The following is a 21,586-nucleotide window of genomic DNA, read 5'->3' on the forward strand; positions in this document are numbered from 1 at the left end:
TCTGGTGAACATTTTGTACTGAGTATGGCAAACAGATTCTCTGTCCATTCTGATGGACATGAGGTTTTACTATATAGTTTGCAATAAGGAGTTCCAGATTTGGAAAACAATTTTAGATTAAGGGGCGATTTAATGCCTGCCTTAAAAGCTGGGGCAGGGATTTCTTTCTTTGTAGTTGTCCTCTTCAAAATGTCAGAATTGGGCAGGTCGGCACATAAAAGTAATTCTTGTCTTTTGTCTTCCAACTCTGGATAAAGGGAAAAACGGCCTTAGAGAATATATATCTTATCAAACTGGATAGATATATAGCCCCAAAATAAAACTGAAAATAAAAGTGAGTACATTACAAAGGAGAACTTGGAATGCAGGGAATAGGAGAGCAGAATTTTACCGTCATTCAGAGAACAATTTATCATTAGACAGAACTAAGGAGACTAATTAAAACACAAACCTTTTTTGATCCTCTCTTAAAATACTGATTTCCTCCCCACCCTCTACATTCTCCCTCCAAGAAAGGTAATTCTTTCTTTTTTTTCATGGCGTCATAGAATAGTAGAATAGTTTGGGTTGGAAGGGACCTTTAAAGGTCATCTGGTCCAACTGCCCTGCAATGAGCAGGGACATCTTCAGCTAGATCAGGTTGCGCAGAATGACATCCAGCCTTGCCTTGAATGTCTCAGGGTTGCTGCATCCACCACCTCTTTGGGCAACATGTGCCAGTGTCTCACCACCCTCATTGTAAAAAATTTCTTCCTCATGTCCAGCCTGAATCTCTTCTCTCAGTTTAAAACCATTACTCCTCCTATTGCAACAGGCCCTGTGACAAAGTCTTTCCCCATGTCTTTATAAGCCCTTTTTAAGAGCTCAAAGGCTGCAATAAGGTCCCCCTGAAGTCTTCTCAAGACTGAAAAACCCTAACTCTCTCAGCCTTTCTTTATAGGAGAGGTATTCCATCCCCTGATCATTTTTGTGGCCTTTTTTCTTCCCTGTGACTAAGTAGGCTTAAAAAATGGGTGGGGGACATTTTTCAAATGATAATTTTAGCTACAGGGTGTCTGGCATAGCTGCATGTACCAGAAGAGCAATGATATGAGCAAGATCGTAACAGTCAGATTTTCAGGAATTACAAAACCTCTAAGCAAATAAAGTTTGTCCTGCTGTTAACTCCAGCTGGTTTTTGTTTTGTTTGGGGGTTATTTTGTTGTGGTTTTTTTTTTTAATTTGGGTTTTGTTTGTTTTCCCTAGTTGACTGCCATCATCAACAAATATCTAAATCTGTTTTGAGTAGCAGCTTCCAAATCTGAGTAACTTAAAGGAATATGATACTAGGCATTATTGGGAATTGTAGGAGAGAGTAATGGGAGACTTTAAAAAACTGTATGTGTGCATCCACTGTGTGCAGTGGCATTCTTCTACCTCTTACAACCCTCTCCCTACCCTAGTAAAGCTCACATACAGTTGAAAGACTGGATATGATGTCTCATGGGATTTAGGAGAATGCTTGTTTTCTGTGAGAATGAATTCTCCCCATGTCCAGCTGCTTCCAAGAGATGTCAAAGCCTTGTTTGCAGTACTTTTCTATGTTGCTGCTCTTGGGGGAGCCACTTTTAAAAGAGTGCTTTCAAGGAGGTAGGACTTGGTTCAAGAGGTGCTGTTTAGCAGCAGATCCAGGTTGTTGAAGAGTGACATTGCAGACGGGTGAGATGGTTAGGGCATGGGTATACCAGGAATCTGGCATTTGTGCGATACCTCTATTGTTGTTGAAAACTCAAATTCTCGTTGGTCCACAGCCTGCTTTTCCCTGTGAAGTCTGGGGTGAGTCAGGTCTCTGATACAGGCAATTGCAGACTGTGCTTCTCTCTGTGTTGCAATACAGATGTCTTTGGTGCCATTACAATTTAGTCAACAGCTATCTATAACCCCTGAGGGCTGCTTCACTCATCTGTGTTAAAATCCAGATTTGTAAGCCTTTAAAGTTGACAGATCATTTTCTTTTATGTTACATTAAAAGAGCTGTAAGGAACACCAAGCGATAATTTGTTGAAAAGACAATTAACAATGAGGCTAATGACAGCGATACATCTGAGCTGTGACTCAATCTGGTAAAAAAATTAGTACTTTCAGAAATACACAGAGTCTTTTTTTCTTTTCTTTTACACAGAAGAATTAAACATGTAGGTGTTGCATTGCAGTCTTGTGAGTTCATGGTTTTCTTTTAGTCTTTATCATGAATGATACATTCTTCCATTTTAAAGTTTTGTGTATGAATTCTCTGATCACAAACTCCACAGTGTTACCAGTACTTATTTCTATTTCATGAGGAATACAGCTACAGCATTGTTTCAGATTGATTCCAGGAGGCTTTTGGTATTTTCTCTTGTTCCATGCGTCACAACAGAAGGCATAATTATGTTAACCCTGCTTTTAGAGCTATTTCAACATTATCTTAATACCTTACTCCTCAGGTCAATTGTTTCCAAAGCAGGAAAAATGTGTTCCTGCTTCAGTGGTTAAGAGGTTTCATGGGTAAAGAGTGTTAGTGGAATTAGTGCTCATAAGCAGTTTTTTCTGTCACCACAAGACACATTAGTAGCTCTAATTGAGATGTTCTTCATAGCCGTTCCTGTTGTCACTAATTATCGTTTATATGCTTTCTTTGAAATTAACTGCACATCTAGGCTCTAAGAGTATTTTAGTGGATTTGTGTTTGTTTAGTGAGAGGTTTAAATTATATTTGAGAAACAACACAACTATGTCCATTCATACCAACTAGTGATATGAATGTGGTGTTAGTTGTCTTCTGGTGGGGGAACACATCTAAAAGCAAGGTGGATGGCATTTATTAGTTCTGTAACATATGAAGACATTATCCATATCTTATACTAAAGAAGTTCAATAAGTTAATTTTCCAAGCAAAAATGCATTTATATGTATAACATGCTTCTGTGTGATGAATGTATTAAATTCATCAAAGTATGAATTTTCTTTTAAGGAATGCTACATCCTCACTGTGTTTGAGTGTATCTTTGAGTTGTTTTGATATTAATAGTGACAGGTTTAATAGAGAAGAGGTGCATCATTTGTGACAGTTTCACTGCAACTGAACTTTTGAAGAATTCATTTCTCCTTCCTTACACTCATTCAACCTCCCAAGCCATCTGGTCTGTATTTCTCAAGATGTTTTCCATTAGCTCACCCGACAACATGCATCAAAACATGAGTTATCTCAGATATGAGACAGACTAGAGATTGAAGTACAAGACAATTTTTGATTTTTTTTTTCCTAAGGAATCTTGTCTCCTGATTACACCATGCAGTACAGTACCTGTCCCTCAGCTCATATAGTAGATGCAAGAAATAACCTAATATTCCAGGAGTAGTTTGCTGCATTGCAGACTCTCTCTCTATTAACTGTGAAGTATTCCTTTACTGTTATCTCCTGTAGATAGAGGATGCCAATCCCTGTGTTGTGTTGATAGCAAATTCTAAAAACAAATAGATGGGTTTATTTGTATTTGCTGACACTGAGATGAGCTACTGTGTCCAAAAGTGATTTCTGTTTATTGCAATAATTTGACTTTCTTTGTGGCTGTCTTCAAACCCAATAATTTTTAATGTATGCTACAATGCCAAATTGTTCGATTACTTAGTTTTCCATGTAACATGGTCCTTACTCCTTTACTGAATATTCTGATGTTTTAAAACCAGCCAAATGCTCAAGCATAGTTTTACTCCTTTTCCATTCAAAATGGCAGAAGTGCTTTGGCAATATACTTGGTACAAGGGCCACCTTTTCTTTACCTAATTCTCAGATTTTACATAGTCTTTCAGTACAGGTGAGCTGGACTTTAAAGAACCACTGTATTTACCCCAAGTGGCCAGGCACTATGAACTCTTTCTGTCTCTGCATCAGGAGGATGCTTATTTGTGCTTGGAGGCACAGCTTGTTTGACCTTCCGTAGCCTAAAGTAGCCTCCATGTACTCTCTCTTTTGTGCTTGAGCCCATCAGTCAAGGCAAGCAACTTACTTCTTTTCTCTCTGAGCTTATGGCGAAAAAGAAAAACCCCAAAACAATGGCTGGTATTCAGACATGCACCTTTGTCAATTCTGTAAAAATTCTCAATTTTTATTGCTACTTTGACCTTTTGACGACCCTGCAGTAGAGTAAAGGAGGTTGGCTAGTGTGCATAGGGTTACAAGGAATTTTATTACATAAAGTCTCCCAAATTTCTGCATAAAACACAGGGTGGCAAGCCTTATCTCTGCCTGTTGTTCCCATTTCTCTGTTTTGCACCCACTGGGTGGAATCCCAACACAAAGATTACCCCAAATGTACCTCCCAAATGCCTTTATGTTCCACCACCACTTTATTTGGCCGTATCCAAAGCAGTGCTGTTCTGAGGGTAATGCCATGATTTGGAATACTCTTGGCTTTAAATGATCTTAATACAGACACCAGCAATCTCCCTGTGTGAACCAAAGCTTCCAAATGTGTCTTTTAGAAGTTCTTCCATGTACCATTTGAAAAGATTATGATTGCAATTTTACATAATAGAATTTATTATTTTGTCTTCTTTATCATATTGTTATACTTACTAAGATATTTTTTCTTTAAACAAGATACTGGAAGATGTGTTCAATTAACTACAAGGGATGTATTTTATTAAAGAAGCCATAACACTGTCCTTTTTAAGTGCTATGCATTTTAGGTGCTGTATATACCTGTCATGCTTGCTTACTAAACCTCAATACAGAAAGAAATGACAAAAACTGTGCTGCTGCGTAAGAATAATCTCAGTTGCATAATTTGTCATCTAGTGTCTACTTTTATAATGGTGTGAAGTATTATGTTTTCTTTTTGTTGGGGTTTTGTTTGTTTCTTTCTTTCTTTCAAGGCTCTGTCCAGCCTGGCCTTGAACACTGCCAGGGAAGGAGCATTTACCACTTCTTTGGGCAACCCATTCCAGTGCTTCACCACCATAACAGTAAAGAACTTCCTCCTTATATCTAACCTAAACTTCCCCTGTTTTAAGTTTGAACCCATTAGCCCTTATCACTACAGTCCCTAATGAAGAATCCCTCTCCAGTGTCCTTATAGACCCCTTCAGACACTGGAAGGCTGCTATGAGGTCTCCATGCAGTCTTCTCCAGGCTGAAAAGCCCCAACTTTCTCAGCCTATCTTCATACGGGAGGTGCTCCAGTCCCCTGATCATCTTCGTGGCCCTCCTCTGGACTTGTTCCAACAGTTCCATGTCCTTTTTATGTTGAGGACATCAGAACTGCACACAATACTCCAAGTGGGTCTCACAAGAGCAGAATAGGGGGGCAGGATCACCTCCTTCGACCTGCTGGTCACGCTCCTGTTGATGCAGCCCAGGATACAGTTGGCTTTCTGGGCTGCAAGTGCATACTGCCAGCTCATGGTCAGTTTCTCATTGATCAACACCCCCAAGACACCCCCAAGCCCTTCTCTGCAGGGCTGCTCTGAATCTCTTCTCCTCCCAACCTGTAGCTGTGCTTGAAATTGACCCAACCCAGGTGTAGGACCTTGCACTTGGCTTGGTTGAATTTCATGAGGTTGGCATTGGCCCACTTCTCAAGCATGTCAAGGTCCCTCTAGATGGCATTACTTCCCTCCAGCATATCAACTGAACCACACAGCTTAGTATTGTCGGCAAACTTGATGGGGGTGCCTCAGTCCCACTGTCCATGTTGCCAACAGAGATGTTGAGCAGGGCTGGTTACAACACTGACCCCTGAGGGGACACTGCTTTTGACTGGGCTCCAGTGACATTGAGCCATTGACTCCAACTCTTTGTGTGTGGGAATCCAGACAATTCTTTATCCACTGAGTAGTCCATCCATCAATTTCATGTCTCCCCTGTTCAGAAACGGGGATGTCACACGAGAGAGTGTCGAACAGTTTGCACAATTCCAGGTAGATGCCATCAACTGCTTTGATCAGTTTTGTAGCTCTATCATAGAAGGTCACCAGATTGGTCAGACAGGATTTCCCCTTAGTGAAGCTATGCTGGCTGTAACCAATCTCTTTGTGATTACAAATCATAATCTGGCTTGATTGACAGTTGTATAACCATTTTAGGGAATGCTAAGGCATACCATTTGTTTGGGGTAGGATATTATTTTTTTCTCAAAAATCTTTGTTAAGCTGTAAAAATCTGTTTTTCTGTAAAAATGTAGGTGTTTTGTTGTTGTTGCTGACTTTTTTTTTGCTATAGGAATTCTGTATTAGAAAACCATTGACAGAGTAGAGGCATTCTCGGACATTCTGATCTTGATAGCAGTAGTTATACCTCAGATGCAGGACAGGCAGGTCTGCCCTTGAGTGCTGTACGTTGATCTTTGTTCAGATTGAAATAACTGTGGACTTCTGCTGAGCCTGAATTTTCTCTCCAAGGACACCTTAGTGTGGTGTCAGTGCCTGCTTGTGAGTGTGAAGAGAGAGGAGTAAGTCTTGAGCTGTAGAGTTTTACTGCTATAGAAATGATTTGGCCACAGAATGGACCCAAGCTGTTCCAGAATCTGGTAGAATAGATCTGACCATTAAGATGTAAATGTCTATTTGAGTTTATGATTTGATCTCTTTGCAGGGTCAGAATCAGTATGAGGTAGCCCTTAGACTCCTTGTAGTAGAAAAGAAATATGCAGATTTCACGCAAAGATAGCAAAAGGTAGCAAACTAGCCAAGGATCACATTGCCAATGTGGTTGCATAGGAACCTCGGAGAAGAGAGTGAATGTGCTTTTCTGACCATACCTTTATGTTTATACCTCAGGTGGTATAAACTGGTTTCTCATGAAAAAAAGCTTTGAGGATGGGCCAAGCACTGTTTGACAGGAATATTACTTCTTAAAGGCCATTCTGTGCAGAAGCAGATGGCTCACTACACTCCTAAAGTTTGCCTTGTGCAAGTGAAAGGCCTAAATATGTCCTAAATTGCTGCTACTATTAAGCTTCACAGATAAACCTTCCTACCTCTTGCAAACACTTCTGTCAAAGTTAGATTAACATCTTTCCTTCTGTGTAGGCGAGGGCACTACTGAATTGAACTGAGAACCAGAGCATTTTACATAACACACAGAACACAACAATTTTGTGTTTGTTTTCCTAATTAAGTAACTCTATATGACAATGTGCAAAGTACGTACAGATGGCAAGAATGGATATCAAGTTTGTTTCCTCCACCAGTGCTAAAATTATAAATAAACGATGGAACAAAATAGCTTTTCCCTCCACCAGCAAAATAGGCCCATTTTTTTTCCCAGAGTGTGGTTATATGTGATTACATGGGACAAGGAGTCTTCTGGCGATCAGTTTTTCCATCAGTCATATGTCTTTCAAATTACATTTTTTAGCCTCTTATTTTTTTTTTTATACTACTTAGGTGTTCTATTACATTCATTGTTAGAGAGTTATTCACGCAGCCTGTAATCTGACAGAGATACGTAAAATAATTCATAAAAGGAGGTTTCATTTCACTGCACATGTGTTTCTAACCGTGGGTCCTTAGGACTTTTGGCCTTTCCAGAACCAGCTAGGAAACCTTGTTTGTTTGCAGTTTTCCTGGAAATATTTTGGGATTTGCGCAGCTGAGAATGCTTGGTTTGAAAGAAACAGATAAACCCAGGTGCAAGAATCCTTCCTAAGTAGTTAATACCCCTAACCTCTTCCTATCAAATGCTAAAGGTTCAACTATCATTCAGGTGTCCTTTCTAATGAAAACTTTGTTTATTTTACATCCATTTAAATAGGTATGTCAAATAAAGACATTTCACTTCCATGATGGTGCAAGTGCAACCGTATTTGACAGTTTTTGAAATGACAACCCCCCCCCCCAAAGCAACCCACAAGTCTAGAACAGATTCAAAATTATGGAATATTTTTATTACAGGAAGAAAGAAGAAGAGAAAAAGGGAAAATAAGGATGTGTGTAGAATCTATGGATTCTTTATTCTGAATACTTTTCCTTGAAAAGAAAGTATTATTTCTTGTGGTTTTGAATGTTTCAGGAATCAGTACCGTTGCATAGGCTTTGTTCTGATGGAATTGCATTTTATTAGTGTTTTTTCATTCACAATGGCACAATAATTTGTGCAAAAAATAAAGGCACAGAATAAAGCAGTACAAAGTATCTATAAGAAAACAAGGCCTTTTTTTCCATTTTGTTGGTGTTGCAATAAATAATGCATAAGCAATATTTCTCAATTCCCTCATTTGTAGCACTCTCATTGCTTCTACCTACATTAACATATAAAATGTAAATTTTCTTTATATTCAAGGTGATATATGTTTTTTTGTTTGTCTACATTTCTTTTGAGTTCTGTTCATACAGGCAAGCACTGAAAAACTCATGGTTAGGTTTTATTTCTTGTGAGGTATTGAACAGGAGAGATGAAAATCATCTGTGGTTCAACTCAAGTGGGATTCAGTTAACATCTGCAGTCTTTCTCAAGTAGTTCATAAACAAAAAATTAAATTTACTGAAAACATCATGAACAAGAAATCTCTTTGCCTGGCATAATTATTAAAAAGCAGAAAATGAGCAAATTAGAAAATGGTTTCTTAAGAAAAAATATTCATATGATTTTTAAAAAAGTTAATCCAGGATCTTCCGTTGAATTCCTCACTGATATATTCCTGGCACCAATTCAGCACACATTTTTGACATTTTTCTGTCTTTGACCCTTTATGCCAGTTTAAATGCTTAAGACATGATCCTTCTAGTCAGCTAATGCAATAAAAGATAAAGATGTAGGATGTTGTCACCTTGTCAAGCCCTGTAGCCATCTCCAAGAGATCAGTCATTCATCTGGGGCTTCTGGTGCAAAATTCTCTCTCCGGATGCTGGCTGCAAGTGAAGGCAGTAGGAGGTCTCTTGAGGTGTGATGGGAGGTGTGTGACACGTGTGCACATTTCCATTAAGAAATGAAAAATATGGATAACTTGGCGCACTAGGGAGATTTTCTCTACAAATAATTTATTTTTAGCAAATTTTAAACTAGATTTCATGAATGTTGCCAGTTTAATACCCAGGTGGGCTGTGTGGTCGGGCATCCTTCACTGTTGGCCGGTGTAGTCTCTCTTCAGAGAGAACCCTATAGTGAACCTTCTTGCTGTTTAGTTGTGGACTTGGGTCCTTTAGACCAAAAGAGGATTTAGGAGCATTCTGTATGCTATAACATGTGGTGTTCAAATTCACATATAAAGAGTATTATATACGCCTGTCTGTGCCACAGACAATGTCTGCTTGTAATGCAAAAAGCAGGATCAGAGGTAATGTGGATTAATTCTGACATCCCTTAGCTCTCAGAAGTAATATTAAATATTTTATTTTCTTCTAGAACTTTTAACTACTGCAAAATTTAAATTCTGATTTTGAATAGTTCTGATAATTACATGTGCCTGGAAGATGTTTAAGTAATGTAAATCAGGTGAATCTCACTGGAGAAAATCTATATCCGAAATATTAATCCTACAAGTTGAAAACTGGAAGAGAGAGAATCCAAGATGATTGGTACAAAGCAGAGCTTTCCTTTTCTCATGTACAGCTACATTTGGGAAGCAGAAGTTCCAATAATAGTTAAAGCCACCGGTGGCAATAATTTGAAAAGGTGTTCATGGCAATATATTTCTAGGCCATTACACATCATGACCCATACATCAGTAAGGTAGTATTAGTTCTGTCTCCTAGAGTGGGAAAAAAGAATCACTGATCAAACAGTCATTAGGGAGTATAAGTAAGGATTTTCAGTGTTTAGTCTTTTAAAAAAAATCTATATAATTCATATTAAAGTTTGAGACAAAGTGAAATTGTGAGACTGCCTCCACAAATTGTTTTTATTTATAGCAAGTAGCTCACAGGAAAGAGGTACTAAATTTACTCAAGAAAGGGCCATTTCCCCAAAATATGCAAATATGCAAACAAACATGGTATCAGTCCACTGCAGTAGGGACTAGTGTGTATTTTCTGTCATTTTTCATTAAAGTGTAAGCTGACCACTTCTTAAAGACTGTTTTAAATACCTCTTGATCTAGTGAGTAACTCTGCACTCTATAGCACTTGTAGTGTGATTTTTGCAATCGCTTTGAACTTAACTAAATTGATTTTGTCGAGTAGGAATTAGAACTGCTCTTTTAATGGAGCAGTGCTAAATAACCACTGAACACTTTGATATTTCCAATTTATATTCTTACACTTCATATCCAAATATAGGATGCGAGCCATGAGTATACATATCTTGCATGTACTGGAGCATAGTATTGCTGCAAAGAGCTACAAGCACTGAAAATAGAATTTGTAACCCAATGTGCCTAACTTCTACAGCAGAAAACATATATATTTTCTGTGTGACACAGCATGCATTGACTTTAGCTGAATAAGTGTAACAAGTGCTGAATGGTTTATGAATTGAAACTCCTAGATTTGCCCCACTCCGGGGCTGCTTTTCTCCTTGTGTGAAAAGCTACATAGATTTTTATAGAGGTGTTGTGGTTTAAACCCAGTCAGCCATAAATCACGCAGTCGCTCTCTTACTCCCCCCCCCCCCCCCCTTTTTGCCCTCCCCCTGCTGCCAGAGGGACAGAGAGGAGAATACAAAAGAATGCAACTCCCACGGGTTGAGATAAGAACAGTTTAATAACTAAGGTATGACACAAATCACTACTGCTACCACCAATAATAATAATGATAAGGGAAATAACAAGGGAAGAGAATACAGCATCTTACTGTATATCGCAGTAACTCGCACCACCCCGCCTGACCAAGCACCAGCCAATACCTAATCCAACCCCACAGTGTACTCGCCCTTCCAGGTAACTCCCAGTTCCCTCCTGGGCATGACGTGCTGTGGTATGGAATACCTCTTTGGTCAGTTTGGGTCAGGTGTCCTGTCCCTGCTTCCTCCTGGTTTCCCTTCCTCCCAGGCAGAGCATGAGTCTCACAAAGTCCTTGGTCAGTCTAAACATTTGAGCAGTAACTAAAAATATCAGTGTTAGCAGCAGTGTTCCCAGGCCAAAAGTCAAAACCACAGCGCTGCACCAGCTACTAAGAAGGAGAAAAAAATGACTGCTACTGCTGAACCCAGGACAAGAGGGTACAGAAATACTCCATCCAGATGTGTCCTGAGACACTTCTTGGTTCTAGCATCACTAGTGATACGTTCTAGTCACTTTTTATCATCTGTACTTTTGCATCCTATTGTTTGGAAAAATGATATTTTGGTATTTGTAGCTAGTCAAATTATTCTTAGCCCTTAATTACAGCAACTTAAATAAACTGTAAGAGGTTTTAAGTGGAAAATCCCATAGTCTATTTCTGATAGAATTTCCTTTTCTCATCTCATAGCTATTTAAGATGAAATCCCACCCTAGTAATACAAATTGAGACCTCCTAAGGTCCCTTCCAGCCTGTGTTCATCTGTGATTTTTAAGTCCTACCTGTATAAATAAGCCTCCATAATTTTATTGATGTCATTGAAATTTTCAGGGCAATCACCCTGAAATGTTTAATGTACATTTCATTTAGTCTGTATTTTGAATTCTTTTTTAAAAATAAAGGGGTGAAATAAATGCACTATATTTTGCTAGCTTTAGAAAGAGGAAGATAATGTAACAGAGTAATTTTTAGAAACTGAGTTTAAAACACAGTTTAATAAACAACACAATAATTGAGCTTGTTATGTGAGCTGTATATTGTGGAGGAAAATATTCATCCAAGGTTAAGCAAAAAATTCTACTATAATGTTAAAGACTTGTTGTTCAAATTAGAAAATTGATCTTGATGAGGAATCCAAAATGCCAAAGGGTCTGTATGTGTAAATGGGTAAAATAAGTTGATATAAAGTAGAAACAGTTGAAGAACTGCTTGTTATACCAGCCTTCGGTAATGTGCATGAATCAGTGCATATGCACTGTGGTACAATTATTTCCTAATAGGATAAGCAGACTCCGAAAATTGCACATGGGCAATCTTGGCCTGGCCTTTTTTGGCAGCTGGTGTAGGGAGTCTGTAGTTATGTCATGACTTACGACATTACACTTAGAACTGTTTTCCTGGCAGGGAGAGAAAGCTGATACTTCTGTGTAGGTGTATGAGGAGAAGGCGCCAGATATCTAGGACCTTTCTAAAGCAATTTGATGTGGCATTATTTTAGAAGCTAAGGATCTTCTGACATAGGTGATATTTTTCTCTGTGCAATTCTAGCTGTTCAGTTTGGTAAATATTTGGAAATAAAAAACTTGAAATGCATTAGTCAGTTTAGGACTTGAAAAAAAACCACAACCACACACAAGAAAGGGAGGAAGGAGGCTGAGGATATTTGCTAGAATGACCGAACCTTTCTTATGTCAACTGTTTCACTATATTGTAGTTGTTACTGCTAATTGCTCAAAAATGTCTTGCAGTCGTCTCTTGAGTATTGCTCTGTATTTAATCCCTTCCTTGCTTCATTTTCCTAATAAAAAAGATATCTTTAAAATAATCTGTCATTGCTACTGAGCTGAGTGGTAGGTATAGTCAAGTAGTAAAGATATTATAGGATCATAGAATAGTTAGGGTTGGAAAGGACCTTAAGATCATAAAGTTCCAACCCCCTGCCATGGGCAGGGACACCTCACACTGAACCATGCCACCCAAGGCCTCGTCCAACCTGACCTTGAACACTGCCAGGGATGGAGCATTCACAACCTCCCTGGGCAGCCCATTCCAGTGCCTCATCACCCTAACAGGAAAGAATTTCTTCCTTATATTTAATTATTATGTATGTAACCAATTATCATGCATCGAATGATTATGTATCCAAATATTATGTATGTATTGACTCTGTAATGGTGTGACATCTTGGTGTGATCCATATTTAACATTTATTTTTATCATGTATTAAATAGTTTTTGTAACTCTAAATAAAATACAGCTAGAAAAAAAAATATTTTTTTCTTTAAGAAAGCCAGAAATTAAGCCCTCCTGCCTAAATTATGAATATTTGAATTGATGAATGCCTTAAAATTTTCTCCTATTCATTGTTATGTTCTCAGCCAGGGGAGATGCAGAGAATAGTGCAAAGCAATGATAATTACTTGAGATTAAAAACTACCACTAGAGAATGAAAGCAAAGGCTGACTTACCAGATCGAACCTGCCAACCTTTATTGTAGAAAACAATATAGTCCTCTGTCTTTGTCCTACAACTTTCAAGCAGATTAGATGATTCCTTCTCATGGCCTTTGAATTCTAATCACACTCTTTCTCTATTTCTCTCTTTTAATGAGCTGTTTCTGAGAAAACTGACTATAAATGATCTGATTTACCCCAGCCCTTGTCTTGCCTTCTGTTCTCTTCTCCCCTGACGACTCTGCCTTTTTATCTCTTGGCACTGGATGTAGAAATTTCTTGCCTACACTGTGTCTGATCATATCTTCACCAATACCTAGTGACCTTCACTTAATTCATCTCTAGACCTCTTTTGCTCCTGACTTCCCCTCCCTTACAATTCTTTCCGAAGATCTGTTCCCCTCCTCCTTTTTTGCCACCCACAGTGAGGACACTGTGCAGTAAAACCTTGTAGCCCTCACTAGTGTCCAAAATTAATCTTCTTTTATCACTAATCTTATCTAATGTTCCCATTACTATTGTTTGGAGATAGCAAAGTCAGCTCCTGCCTCTTTTTTTTTTGATCAAAACCTTAAGAGAGAACTAGTTACAAAGCTTCATTCATGCAGATTTGACTGGGTTTTGGACTGCTTTTCTCCTTTTGTATATCACCTCTGGTAGAGTTGTCTCAGAGCACAAGGTCAGCTACAGTCCTTATCTGAGTTGTTGGCAGACCCACTTTTATGTGTTTGTCTCCATTTGTCCAAACGCAATGTTAGCATTCAATATAACCAAGCAGAGTTTTCATTCTTTACCCTCAGATATTCATTTTCATGCTTTTCTCTGTCAAGTGTTAAGAAAATACCACATTCTGTTGGCTGCTGAAGCCATGCTATATGTATCATCCTTCACCTTCTCTGGTTTGAAATAACCAGGCCCTGCATACGTGCCATCTCCAGTGCTGTATCTTTTCTTTCTGTGTGTTGCAACTGAAATGCATCTACTGTGCCCATACCTTGGATATGACAAATACCGAATGCTTTGCTTGTATTCACTTTCAGTGCCACTTTCCACTATGAAGATCTTCTGGCTTGTTCCAACCAGTCCTTATTAACCCATCTCTGTGGAAGTATTTCCTCCCAAGCTGCTCCTCTACAGTGTAGTCACAGTCACTCTCACTTGCTTCTGAAGTTATCAATTCTCATTTCAGTTAGCCTGAGTTATTAGCCTTCATTCCTTGTTAAAATTCTGAAATACACATTTTTTTCCTCTTGTCATTTTTCTCCAGACTCTTGGAGTATTAACCTGCTACAGTACCTCATTAACTCCTTTCAGAAACTACAAACAAATCAATTTTTGTCTTTGTCTTTTTCACTTGGTTTCCTCTTAAACTTGGACTGAAAGCTGTTTCATATCAGACCTCCTTTTTTAATGAACAAATTAATAGTAGAATTTGTTTCCTATGTGCTTTTGCATTTGGAAAGCACACACTTTGTAGAAGAATTTTTTTCAATCATCTCACAAGATCAGCATCCTCCCACCCTTTCCTTGTACATGAGACCTTAATTTTCACATGTGCATTTCTCATTGAGGCCTGACTGTTCCCATGAGAAGTTCAGAATCTCTCTATTTCTGCTAGATTAGAAATCTAGACAGATGCAATTAGAAAGCAGATTATAATAAACTGTTTGATGTAAAAGCTTTGCAATTGTTTTAACTCTAGCCATCCTTAAAATTAGTTTTTTATTCTGTTGTTTGTTTTGTTTGTTCCGGTTTTTTTTCCCTAAAGTGCTTTTTTTTTTTTTTTTTTTTTTCAAATAAGGGTATTTTCTTGTCACTGTAAGGCAGATACCCAGCAGCTGAAAGTTACATGTTTATCTTTCTCTGAATTTCACCAGGCTGACAGTTTTTAAAAAACAAATTTAAAGTTTGTAATTTCTTAGAGGTCTTTAATTTTGTTTTTAGCAGCTTGCTCAATTTCTATTTTCCATTATTATTTCCCTCTAGCGATGCCTCCACCTACAAAACCAGAAAATTAGAGATGAGTTTAATATGGAAGAACTCCAGGGTCTTTGGAAAACCAAGCATAACTCTCTGCAAGAACCCCAAACAAACAGTATTGTGATGTTTAGGTACAGCTTCAAAATATTTGTGTGTGAGAGAACATAAAAAGGAAGTATAAGCAGTTTGGATTAATCATAGTACAGTTTTTATGTCTGTATGCTGTAAAGTAAAATGTGCCAATTTTCTTCCATTTCTGAACTCGAATTTTTAGTATAAGGAACTTGTACTGCCTTGTACATACTAGGAAGAAATTTATGGAGAAACTCCAAATTAACTGCCTTATTCTAGCTCATCTGAAGCGTTCTTCATAAGGGGGAAAAGAAAGTGATGCTTGACCTTAGCAAGTAGAATTTGTAACTTTGAAACTGTTTCTACACAAATTTATATTGAAATACAGCCCATGGGATGAAATTTCAGGATGTTCTTTTACTAAAGTGGTTTAAGACTGCAATGTCCGTGCTTAAGTGTTGAGGGAAAGAAAACACTCTAGAGAAATGACAACAAGAAATCCATTATTGCCTAGATCCAAAACTTGCACCTTCAGAAAATATGTTCAGCTGCTCACTGGTATTGAAAACTTCAATTCTGATGCATCACCCAGAAAGTATTATTAGGTATAGGCAGAACTATGTACCTCCTAACTTTCATGAGAATTAAGGCCCCATGTCTCCATTCTCATAGATGTGCACTTTCAGCTTCTGGATAGAAGATGGAGAATAATCATGTCTGTGTATCAGGCTTGCTTAAATATGCTTTCAGACTCTGAAGGATGCTCTATTTTTGTGCCTTAAGCTCGGTCCAGAAATCAGTGAAAGCACCAGAATTTCCTCTTGGCAATTGTGGTAATTTCCCATTCAGAAAGGCTGTCCACTCAACACGGTTTTTTTGGAGATCTTGTTATTTAGCACTGGTGTTTTGCAATTCTCCCTGCTAGTGTTTCACCAGATATCAACTGACTTTCCTCTCAGGTAGCATAAATCAGCCCCATATCTTACAGCTTATTTTTAACTTAGAATCATAGACAATAGTTAGGGTTGCAAAGGACCTTTAAGATCATCTAGTCCCGACCCCACTGCCATAGGCAGAGACACCTTCCACTAAACCATGTCAACCAAGGCTTTGTGCAGCCTGGCCTTGAACATTGAGCCATTGACCACAACTCTTTGTGTGCACCATCCAGCCAGTTCTTTATCCACTGAGTGGTCCATTCATCAAATTGATGTCTCTCCAATTTAGAAACAAGGATGTCATGTGGGAAACAGAAATATAAAAAAAGAACAACTGCGAGCGAGGCTCAATGATCTCCACCCAGTCCAAGCTCTCTGCCATGTCCTGCTTGGCCACTCTGCCCATGAGCAGGGCAGGATGTGAATTTAGATTATTGATCCAGAAAAGTTTTTGTGCCTAAAAGGTGTTTTATCTCTTGCATGATGCCTATTAGCCTAATGATAGCATTACATCTTCCCCAGAATTTTGCCTTATTTAAAGCATATATCCTTAGAGTATTGTGACTGTGGCAACAGTCCTCCTAATTCTGCACAGTTGCTGTATATGGAATATGTAATCAAAATCATAAAGCAAATCATGTATGAGTGAAGTACTTTGGCTCTTGCAGACAGTTCTAAAAGATACAGTGTTAAAGTCAGCTGCAAACAACCCAGTTCATTGTTGTCTGCAGAACAGGTTTTCTATGCTAGCTCAATGATTTAGCCATATGAAGAGTCAACGGTGGCCTTGTAGACCCTCATCAGGGAACAGCTATCAGAATATGCATGTACTAACAAAGATCTCAGATTTAAGGGGAAGACTTTGAGCAGTACTTTATCTAAACAAATTAAATATGAACAAATTATTCAGGCAGGAGTTGTCTTCTAACAGTTTTGAAAACTGCAAAACCTCTTCAAATGTCCCATGAACTAAATAACATAAGTGCATATAGCAGTGCAATAAAAGCATGTACATATTGCCTAAATTCTCTTAAATATGCTTGCCAAAAATATGTGATGTTGTCCAGCTCTTAACAAGGGAACTTTTTTTTACATGCATATTGAGTATTTTTATTTTCATGTATGTGCTATATGATCCATAGAACAACATCTCAAATACTGAGTATGCAAAATAGATTCACTTTTTTTTTTTTTTTTTTTTGTTCTATTTCAAAATGCTGCCTCGTTTCACCTTTCCCAGAAGGTATGGCATTAATTCATTCTATAAAGGCCTGCCATACTGGTTTCATTTTAAATGGGGTGTATATCATTTCTTTTAAAAAAAAAAAAATCTGCTACTTAAGAAAATTCTTTTTGATGTAACTTGGCTAAGCTGCAGATTGAATGAATTAACATATCAGTTAAAATCTAGACTAAGTGTAAGATTTAATTTTGGGTGATTTCATTGACCTAAGAGGATTTCATGTCTAATTTGACCTCTCTGGGGTTTTGAGATTGTATTAAAATATAAAAAATAGCCTGGACTTTTGATACCCCTTGTGATTAAATTTCAGTGACGTTTTCAGTGTGATGAGACTCTTAATACAGGCCCAGAACATGAAGGCCTAAGGCCATGATTCCACCAAATCTGCAGCCTTTTTTCCAGCTTCTTGGGAGGGTTGAGTGGAGGGGATGCTTGGTGGACACAACAGCAGCAACACAGACCTTCATCCTCGGATTTGGCTTCAAGAGCTCTGGCTGCCCCTTAATGCTGTCTGAGCCATGCTAGCACCAGAAACAGTTTTCTGCCATTTCTATTTGTACATTGCTGTTTATGTAGATTCTGCCAGCACTGAAAGTTAAAATGCCAACATCTGTTATCACTTCTGTTTTTGTGATGATTTTGAACTCTACTTTTGGGAACAAAAAGATTCAGATGATTTGAAGTTTTGTTGAAACATGTTCGTGTTAAAATTGAAATTACAAACATTGGAGGAATATTTTTTTCTGCTAGATCCTGAGGGCATCAACTTGCTTGTTTATTTTTGGTTTTAAGATCTTCAGGGGCACAGTGGCCTGATTTAGAAGATGCAGGAAGAAGCAGTCACAGACACAGAACTTTGTCCTGCCCTTGCCATTGAGTACATTATAGTGATTCAGCTGCAATATATATAAAAATGAACAGAAGGGAAGTCTTTGCACATTGTATATTGGGACCATAGCTGTGCTTTGGTATATGTGCCAAAATTCATGATAAGCAACAATGAAATATTCCGTGCACACAGTAGTTGCATTAACTCCCTGTGTTTGCCTGGTCCATCATCCATGAGCTTTCCTTACCTGACTGGATTTCTTCATTTGCTGCCTATATCAGAAACAATTAAAAAGGGTTTTCTGCACTACTCTCATTAGCAAATACGAAGCACTGCATACAGGAAAAGGGAGCTTTTGAAAGCCACCCAAAAGAAAACAGAAATGCTGCAACAGAGTTCAAAAAAGCTAGCAGGCTTTTAAAACCACATGCTGGGGATACTGGTTGTTAGTAAACGCTGGATGGTAGTGCAGCTATGGGGACTTTAAACACAACAATATACTTTCTAGTATGTTTATAAATCAGTTCTGTAAGAAACAGTATATTGTCATGTCATTGCACGAGGAGGGATTTCAGCTGCTTTGTAGGTAGGTGCTGCTGTTTTATACACAATCCCAGCAGTGTGAAATATGTCCTTTTCCAAAGGCTGATGCTCAGATATAATCTTGAGGTTTGTGTGATAATCCTTTAACTGGCCAGGTCTTTTCATTACTGACAGTTCAATGCAGAAACTTTTGTACTTGACTCTTTAGGTATGAAGTTTTTGGAATAGATAAAAATTTTAAATGCAGCCTATCATTTTTGTCATTTGGTATCTGTGGCAACATAACAAGAGGTTCTGATATTTAAATAACAATTGTAGAATCATAGAATAGTTAGGGCTGAAAAGAACCTTAAAATTATCTAGCTCATACCCCCCTGCCATGGGCAGGGACACCTCACGCTAAATCATGTCACCCAAACCTCTGTCCAGACTTGCCTTCAACACTGCCAGGGATGGAGCATTTACCGCTTCTTTGGGCAGCTGGTTCCAGTGCCACACCACCCTCACAGTAAAGAACTTCTTCCTTATGTCTAACCTGAACTTCCTCTGTTTAAGTTTAAGCCCATTATCCCTTGTCCTTTTGCTACAGTCCCTGATGAAGAGTCCCTCTCCAGTGTCCTTGTAGGCCCCCTTCAGATGCTGGAAGGCTCCTATGAGGTCTCTACGCAGCCTTCTCTTCTCCAGGCTGAACAGCCCCAACTTTATTAGCCTGTCCTCATACAGGGAGGTGCTTAAGCGCCTTTATTATCCTTGTGGGTCTCCTCTGGATATACTCCAACAGCTTCTATTATTTTATAATATATATATAACTGGATATACATTTTTATATGTATAATATCTATATGTAATAATATACATAATATATCCAATTAGCCTAAAAAGTTTTTTTTTGAAATTAGGGCAAACTTTTCAACTAAGTTTTTCTTATATAACTGTATTGCTTTGGTTGATTATTTTTATTTTAATGCGGTTGTACCTATTCACGACTGTATATTCTAAAGAAAAAAGTGGTCACATATCTTGGTTTCTGGTGTATTCTTATTTACTGAAAGACATAATGGCTATTTGTGTAACTGTCGAATATAAATTCCTGTACTGGTTCTCAGAAAGATTTTAGGCCTTTGTTAATTAGAGGAAGTATAATGTGATTTCAGTCAGATTAAGTGTCTTGAAACTTAAACTTGTACATTATGCTTATATTGTGATATTTATGACGAAAACCAGGGAGAAGTCCTTCATTTATTAAAATATAAGGAAAATCATCTAGCTTATGGCAAAGTAATTTTGTCTTTCTCAAGTACATTTAAGAAAAATATATGATTTAGTCATATTATTTTTATTTTGCCTTTGTTGTTCTGACAGTATAGTTTCTATATTTGTTCAAATACTGAACATCTATTGATTGGCAAATTTCATTCTGCTCCCCTGCAATGTTACTACAGAGGAAATGGAGAGATGAAATTTGGACTCATCAGTTTTTAGTGTGGTGGGTATGGTTTTGCTCATGTTTTTCCATATAAATATCTGGTTCAAATTTTTTCATTAATAAGGTATTATTTAAACTCCTATTTTAAAAGTGATAGGTGCAGTGGGGTCTTTCTTGCTGCCACCTTCATGGATGTGAAATGTAGCAGTTTAGGCATAGAACCTAGCTGTATTCTTATGTATAGGTGTACATTGAAATTCTTTTCAAAAATAGGGTTTTCTAAACCACTGAAAGAGACTAATTAAATTAATGTTTGTGAGACTTTTGGCTAAACAGATCAGTTTACCAAATCCAATTTAAGTCAACAATATCTGTCCACACAGAGGACTGCATTAATACTGATTTTTAAAATGGTGTCATATAGGCAGGTGATGGATTCAAATGCATGCATAAAATTTAAGTTCCCTTTTTGTTTATTCTCCTTTTCCAAATCATGTGACGATTATGACACATTTGTTCTTACTCTGGCAATGCCTAACGTGAATTTTGTTGAGAAATTCTCTGTAGTTATCATGGAGGATAGGTATACAAGAGATGGTATTGATATTTTTTTTTACAGTGCTGATGTGGCATCATGATAGTGATTTTTAAATCAGATGTTTAGTTTGCCATCTACCTGTGTATTTGGTCTATTAATTGGAAAAGAGAAATTAAAATAAGGAACTATATAAAATAAAACATGAGAGTGAAATTAATCAACTTATCTGTTTTTTAGGAGGGTATCTTGTGATGATCATGTACACAGTGCTCAATACAGGATGAGCTTAGGACTTGTTTAGTATTTCTGGGTAGCAGTGTTCCTCCTTGTAGCAAAATAAAGGTACAAATTAACTAAGAAAAGATAGGGCCACCCCATTACCCGTGTATCTGTGGGTTGTTCTAAAATTTTAAAGAGACTTTGTCACATGGTCTATAAATTCAATGGTAAAATTCTGGAGAAGTGGGCAATTACTGAATAATCTGTTTTAAAGACAGGTGACCATTGCTTGTGCTCTTACTGAGCCTGTAAGAAGCAGCATCTTCTTGCAGCATTCATCTTTCTTTCCTATGGTGAGGATTGGTAAGATGCCTGGGCTACTATGAGAAAATGTACTGAAGTCTTTATCTCATGGTTCAACTGCTGTGAAACTCAAAAGTTGCACTTTCTCCTCCTTTAGCCCACATACATTGAAGGGAGTTATGTATATTTAAAAAAATGTTCGTTTCATCTAGGCTATCAAGGTACCTACACTGGAACTGATCAGAATCTATTCCTTTTAAACACACATTTTTCCAGGGAAACGTTCATTAGTGAAATACAGGCTTTCCTCAGGACCTTACCAGCTTTGAAAACTTTCAGGTTTAGTTTCATGTCCATAATGGAGT

Source organism: Neopsephotus bourkii, unplaced genomic scaffold (assembly GCF_033783945.1).
Source record: "Neopsephotus bourkii isolate Nb327-2 ecotype Australia unplaced genomic scaffold, CSIRO-AGI_Nbou_v1 NB_1574, whole genome shotgun sequence".
Classification (NCBI taxonomy): Eukaryota; Metazoa; Chordata; class Aves; order Psittaciformes; family Psittacidae; genus Neopsephotus; species Neopsephotus bourkii.